Raw genomic sequence first — 7,639 nt, forward strand, 5'->3', positions numbered from 1 at the left:
TTAACAGCCCTTGGTACCCCTTTCCAAACCTAACCCCAGCATCCTGTAGCACTGGCTCCACAGATCCATAGTGTTGTCTGCAAAATGCATTTCCTCTCCTTGGTTTTAAATCTGGTGCCTGGTAATGTCATTGCATGCTCCTGTGCTCCAGTCACATAGGACACATGGATTATTCACTTCCCAGCACCACTCATCACTTCACTGCCTTGACCACGTCTGCCTCAGCTGTGCCTTTTGCACACCAAGGTCCTGCCTTGTATTCAGTGTATGCAGCTACCCACAGTCTCCCACACCAGGTGTCAAGAGAGACTTTTTGGCTATTCCTCAGTGCAGTACACCATGCCTAGGAAAGACAAAGAGGGCTGCAGCCAGAGAGGAGCAAGACTTGTTCCTCAGATGTGGAGAGGGCAGCTTGTCTGGATCACTGGCTCTCCTGGGGCAGGTAATTTGCTGGCCAGCTCAGCCCTCATGCTTACAAGAACCAACCATGATCACACAAGGCTTATACCAAGGGCTGGACACCTTACCTGAGACCAGAGACCAAATTAATCACAGAGCAGGAACCCAACAGAAATGTGCCCTGCCTATTGCACAGAGACCTACAGAAACTGCTTTGTGTCACTCAGGATTTCTGCACCAGGGTCTGAATGCCTTTCACCATCCTGCCCTTATTACTCTGCTTTGAAATGCCCAGTATTAAATAACCAAAGCAGATGCTGCTGCACCACAGTGTTTCAGTTGCAGAAGGTCTCCTGCAGCTGGGCTACAATGGCCAGCACAGGAGGTTTTTCTCCTGCCCTGCCCACATGGGCAGTTAAGCAGCACCAAAGTCGTGAGAGTTCATGGATGCCCTGCTGCTGCCCCCACATTTCTTGAAGCAAATAACCCTTTACAATATCACTAATGGTTGCTGTTACAGGGAGACTGGGGCTTCAAGCAGGGCAAAAGCAGCAGGAGCAGATGAACTCTAAGGAAACAAAGCTCATGGTTTGTTTTTTTTTCAAATAGCCACAGTAATAAAAAATGGCAGAAAATACACAACATGAAACAAGATTACAATAGCCACATTCTCCTAAGAATCCCCAGTGGAATCCTTCCTTTACTCTCACTCAGTAAAGGATTCACTGGGGTCACACAACCCAGTGTGCCACAGCAGTCCCAACCAGATGAGGAGAAAAGAGGCTGCACCTCTGCAGCCCCCTGCTCTCCTAAACCACTCCACCAAGGGAGCCAGAAGGAGATGGCTCCAACCCCTTACAGTACCTCAGGGCTGATGTGTCTGGTGTGTGACATTACATGGATAGGTGTGATGCACCCCTATTACCCACCTGAAACTTGCAAAACGCTAAAGAAGGGCTGCACACATGGATTTTAGACCTGAAGCACACCTAGCAAGAAATGTTGCCTGCCTGGACATTTAAATCCCCTTATCTCACCATTTCCTTCCTTTTTCTCTGCTTTAAAACCCTTCTCCTGCCCTGCGCTCTAGAGGCCCTTTCTGCTTCAGCTACTGCACACCTTGCTATAAGATCTTCCTCCTCCACAATCCCAGGAAATTGCCTCTGCACTACTGCTCTCTGTGGCATTTCCAACTGCCTAAAAATCTTGTTACCCAATTCTGTAATTATTTACATCCCACCACAACTCCTGGATCCATTGGTCCCTGCGAGGTAGCCAAGGCAAACACGGGAGGGGGTGTAAAGCACAGGAGTGGGAGCTGAACAAAAGCACTCAGTCACATCCCAATCCATGGACATGCAAGTGTTTCTGCAATTCAGGGTCTGTGAGTGGAAAGTCCTTGGGGCAGGTGCCCTCCTCTTGCAGCACTCTATCAGCACAGGGATATTTTTGGGTGCTATTTTGTATCTTGGTCACCAACCCTGAGGGAGCTTTTTCTGCTCTACACACCAGCAGGACAAATAAACTAAACAGACTCAATTTTCCTCTAATATAAGTGAGCCTCTAACTTGAAAGTAAATTGCTGTTATTTTTCCTAAAGTTTCTGCCAAATGCACTAGCCAGTCTATAAATTAAACACAAAGGTCTGTTTTAATCTTTCCATACCATTTAGCACTCAAGAGAGCAGAAGAGCATTAGCAAACCTTGCAGGAACATTACAAAGGCTCATCTCCTTTTCCTGCAACACTTCTATATTTAATTGCAAAACCAGATTGCTATAGATTAAATTTCTGTGCCCTCCATATCCTTTCAAAGCACTATTTTATTAATCATCGCATTAAAGCTGCTTCTGAGCTAAGCGTCGCTGCTCTGAGCTACTCAGCAGCTGGCTGGTTTTGAAGAGGAAAGGTTAACGCCTTCCCAAGCACAACTGCGTGTGGTCCCACGACCTCCGAAGCCAGAGGAGGTGCTCCTAAAGCCTCTCCTCCCAAGGGACACAGCAGCCAACAGCATTTTACTTTTAATCAGCCCCTTCAACTCCTCTCCGGGTCAAGTTCTTAAAAACACCTAATTTAGGAGTCTTTTAGGAAAGCGGAGTTAAAGGGAAACGAAGCAGCCATGAGCGCAGCAAAGGTAACGCCACGCAGAGCGGCGCTTGGCTATTCCCAGTTACTCATTTACTGCACCGGCCGGGACAATTACCGAGCTCGTTTTGTTTTCACATATCTCCGTAGAGCAACGAGCGCTGCGGAACACCAGACGTGGGAAACGAGCCCGGACTCTCTCCAGCAACTTCAGTGTTCCGGAGAGCTTCGGTCTGGCAGAGGCCACGGCACTGCCCACACCTGGGGGCTGCGGCCGCGGCCACACCGGGCTGCCCACCCCGCCCGGGCACCGCTCCGACCTTCCCGTTCCCTCTGTTTGTTTCCTCCTTTTTAAAATTCTTTTTTTTTTTTCAAGTTTTCCGTTTTCCCCCTCTTTTTTTTTTTCCCTTCCTTTTTGTTTCCCTGTTTTTGCTTTTTTTTTTTTCCTCTTCTATTTCCTTTTTTCTGGTTTTCTTTCACCTTTCGTTTTTTAACTCCCTCCCCACGCCCTTATTAGCCTTTTTTCTTTTACCTTTTTGGGGGGGAGCTCTTTTCCACCATTTTTTCCGCCCCCACCACGGTTTTAATTTTTAAGCTTTCCTCCCTCCCTCCGCCCCGAGCGAGCCGCGCAGCACCGGGGGGAGCAGCGGGCAAAGCCGAGCCGAGCCCGGCGCCACCCGCGGGGCTCAGCCCGGGCCCCCGTCCCGGCTCGGGGGTGTCCCCGCGGTGCCGACCCCACTCACCTGGCGGCTCCCGGACCCTCCCTCCTTCCCTCTCTCCCTCCTTCCCGCCGGCTCCCCCGGCGCCGCCTCCCGCCGGGGCGGCCCCGGGCGCTGCCACGTCTGCCCGGGCACCGCGCCCGCCCGCACCGGCACCGGCACCTGCCCGGACCGGGCCGGACCCAGCCGTGCCCGGGACACGCCGGCTCCGAGCGTGGGGAACAGAAATCAGCAGGGGTCAGGAGCTGATTGCCACTCAAGCTGCAGTCTTCTGGAGTCTGACAAAATAAGTGAATAAATAAGCAAATTCACTGCTTGAGGAAATGATGGCCACGGGGAAAGGGGGGTCTGATTCCACACAGGAGAGGCTGCAGCGATGTTTCAATAGGAGCTTGATCCAGTCGAACTTCCCAGTCCTAGACTGCCAAGAAATTCTGTGACCCTGCACGGGCAAAGCTCCACTTGAATTAAAGGCAGGAATTTTGGACAGTCTCAATATAAAGAGGATCGTATCTAGAGCAAGCCACGCTTCCTTAGAGCTCGTGTAGCACACTTTAATTTACTTCCAAAATGGGTTAGAGCCATTTTAATTTTCAAAAAGGATCCATACAAGACATTAATGTAATCCAGTGAATCTGTTTTGATTTTCTTGCAGAGCCAAAGTGATAACAAGCTTCTACTCTTGAATAAAACCACAAATTTCTGTGAGTGGCAGAAAAGGAAAGCAAGAGTTCAGAGAAGACAGATGACTTCTCAAAGGAGGATGAAGCCTGAGGAAACCACAAAATGTCTGGGGTTCAAAGAGACCTTAAAGATCACCTGATTCCAGCTGCCCTGCTTTGGGCAGACACTTTTCACCAGGTTGCTCAAAGCTCTGTCCAACCTGACCTTGAACACTTCCAGGGATGGGGCATCCACGCAGCTTCACTGGCCAACCTGTCCCAGTGCCTCACCACCCTCACAGTAAAGAATTTCTTCCCAATATCAAATCTAAACCTGTTCTCTTTCCATTTGAAGCCATTCCACTTTGCCCTGTCACTACATGCTCTTGTAGTGCTCCCTTTAAGCTCCCTTCAGGTGCTGGAAGGCTGCAATTAGGTCACCCCTAAGTGTCTTTTCCAAGCTCAACGATCCCAATTCTATCAATAGCTCCCTGGATATCCCATTCCTGGAATATTTGGAAGCTCTTCTCCACTCCCTTCTTTTTATATTCTACAACTACCAGGGAACAGGTTCAGCCAGATTCTCCCATCATGTGGGCCAGGGAAAAATCTGAAATAAGTACCTTGAATTTGTTGCAGTACTTGAGAAGAGTCACTAATTCCCTGAGGACCAAGCCCTGTAGCCTGCCCACAGACACTTCTGTGCTCTTCCACACACATGTGCACACCTGGCAAGTGCTGAAGACGTTTCTTGATCCAGCTGCTACTGGCACTTGCCACTGCTGAACACTCCTTTGGGAAATCCTGCCTCTGCACTGGGAAGAACCACAGGAGAAAACCAGTAAAAGGTGTTTTCTTTAAGGACTGACACATTAAAATCACCAAGCACTGCTAAGAAGCACTTTCAGGAATGTTCAGTGTTAATCTCTGTCTGTTCCTGTTTTAGTCATGGCAATTTTCAACATTCTGCTTGTCAAGAGAATCCTTCCAAGAGCAGGAGGCCTCCTCCAGCAGGGCTGTGTGCATTTCAGAACCAGTGTCTTCATCTAAGTCTTACTCCACACCACTTTAGGCCTTCCAAGAAAACTATCACAAACTGAGAAAGTTTTCCAAAAGCCCTAATTAAAATTCTCTCTCATTATGCTGAGTATCTTAGCTCTACAGGGAATAAATGGGGAGAAAACTGAAATGAAGAGTTAAAATTGTTTTCTCAAAGTCCAAATCTCAAGTGCTTTCAGGGCTAGCAAAGCACACCGTGAATTCCACAGACCTGCTGCAATCCTCTCCCTCAAGTTACAAAGGCCCTGGGGCAGATGGGGCCATCCAGAGCCTGGCAGTCCCACACAATGGACATCTGAACCATGATTTGAGAAGACTTTTGATGGTCCACGTGGTGTCACTGACTGGAAATTGCTCCAGGAAATGGAGTCTGGAAATGGATTTAAGAGAGTGAAGAGGGTGACAAAAGGTTGGGACAGAATAGGTATGGGAACAATAGAGGTGTCAAAGATACAAATAGAAAGAGGGAAAGGAAACAGCAGTGCAGAGCTCAGCCAGCAAGAGAATATGAGAATTTGAAAAATCCGCAATTTTGAGCAATCCTGTGAAATGTGGAAAGGATTGATTCTTAATAGGATGAATATTGTCACCTACCTTCATCATCATCTTCAGCTGCCAGACATACACATCTTATAACACAATGTGCAATTCCCATGTACACACACAACACAAACTGTGAATAAACTACCCAGTTTAGCTAATCACATCACTTAATGGCCTACAAACCCTAGGCTGACCATAAAACGGGCTGTGACACATAGAGAATGTTCTCAGTCCAAATTAAGAGACAATCTTCTTCAAGTTCACTCACAGCTGCAAACTACAAAATACTTTGCCTTTAAAACAGATTTTTACCTGGTGATATTCAGTGTATGTAATAGCAGTTATCAACATAATACCTGAGCATCACTACAAACAACTACTCTTGATTCAGTTCCTTAAAATGGATTTTCAGGCAACAACTCTGTGAGAGCCAATACTGCCAAAGTACATTTCCACACCTGCTGTGGGGACTCACAGCGTCCTTATGGCTCATTTTCAAGTAGCTGCAACATCCATCTAGCTACGTGCTTGACTAGAAGTTTTATGAATCATCCCGTTCTCTTCCTCTAAGGGAACAGAGGGAGTCCTAAAGAAAATCCCCCTTTCAGAGTCCTGGTTTGCAGGAAAAGATCATTTTGTCCCATTGGTACCCTTGCACTAGCTTATGTCTTTCTGAGCTGTATCTTTCTTAGGCTGTTCTGTCTACACTAGCTTTTTAACAAAGATGATTTCAGGAACTGGCAAAGAGAAATGGAAGAAAACACAGGACTTGAGAAAAGACAAACAAGTCATCCTTTCAGCTTCTGATGTCATCCTCTGTTTGCTGTTGCACGTCACTGCATGGTTGAGATCACCTTGCAATTACCCTGAACATTCCCAGCACTCACAGCGTTGCTTTATCCTCTCTCATGGCTCAGTTTATCCTGTGACAAGACTGATTAAGGATGTGCTGCTCATGAAGAGCTTTCAGAGTACAATACTTACACATTTTGAACAGTCATTATTCATTATACAACAGAAAAGTATTTTTTTGTAATTTACACACCTGAAGTAATGGATCACTTTGGTTTCATTTGAGCCAGGCTAGTGCTTTTGATCCAAAAAAAAGCTGTTACTTCTGCTTTGTGAAATGGCACTAATGATCACATCTGACAATGAAAACAAAGATTTTATGTGAATAAAAGTGAAAATTAACATGTTCAGTGGCACTACTTGTCTTTCCATAGCTGCTGAGAAGGTATCACCTCCTCTAAATGAAGGCAGCTACATACAAGCTAATGCCAAGGCACTGATCTATCTAAAGAGATATCAGCACAAAGCCTGGTCTGGACTAGGCACCACATTTCTAGCCAAGAGGCCTGGAAGACACAGCCACGGGCCCAATGAAATCACACCAACAGCAATCACACAGCAACACATCTTGGCTGTCCTGTGGGAGACAGGCAGAGCTGCCCAGGGAGATGGACTCCAAATGCAAAAAACAACAGTGACTTGTACACCCAGCAAACACCCAGAAGTGAGTTTAAATAAGAGGTAGGAACTGGATTCCGTGATTTCTGCATGACGTGCACGGCTGCTGACACAGTAAGTGATGCAGACTGGCTGGACTGTAACAGACTTGCACACACATTTTAAAATGGAACCTCACCAAATCATCCTATTCAATCTCTGCCAGTGGCTTGTACATGTATGCATTCGAAGCAGATGGCGCAGCAGGGATGTCAGGAACCTGAAGACCAGCCCTGGTGTGAAAGGCAAGAGCGCTGCAGAGGAGGCAACTTACCTGAGCAACCAGGGCAGGGCTGTTCGCTTCGAAAGCGCAGCACAAATGGGCTCCTTTCTAAACCCCTGTTCCAGTGAACAGCTCTCTTCATTAAACTTGACATCTTGACAACTAAAGCAGACAAAAAAGCAAACAATATTCTATGGAAGACTATCTTCTGTTGATTTGGCAAGTGCAATGCAGAAGATAATCAACAAACAGGGTACTTTCTGAGATGACCTCCCTAAGACAACACACCTCCAAATCTCTGAACTTTTATAAACCGCTGTCTATCCTGAAGCCACAAAACAGTTTAGCCTGCACACTGCAAGAAAGATATTAATAGCAAAGAGATATTTTTAATGCCTCTAAATAAACAAATAACCAATTATTTTTAGAGAAAAATGCTTA

Source organism: Molothrus ater, chromosome 7 (genome assembly GCF_012460135.2).
Source record: "Molothrus ater isolate BHLD 08-10-18 breed brown headed cowbird chromosome 7, BPBGC_Mater_1.1, whole genome shotgun sequence".
NCBI classification, from domain to species: domain Eukaryota; kingdom Metazoa; phylum Chordata; class Aves; order Passeriformes; family Icteridae; genus Molothrus; species Molothrus ater.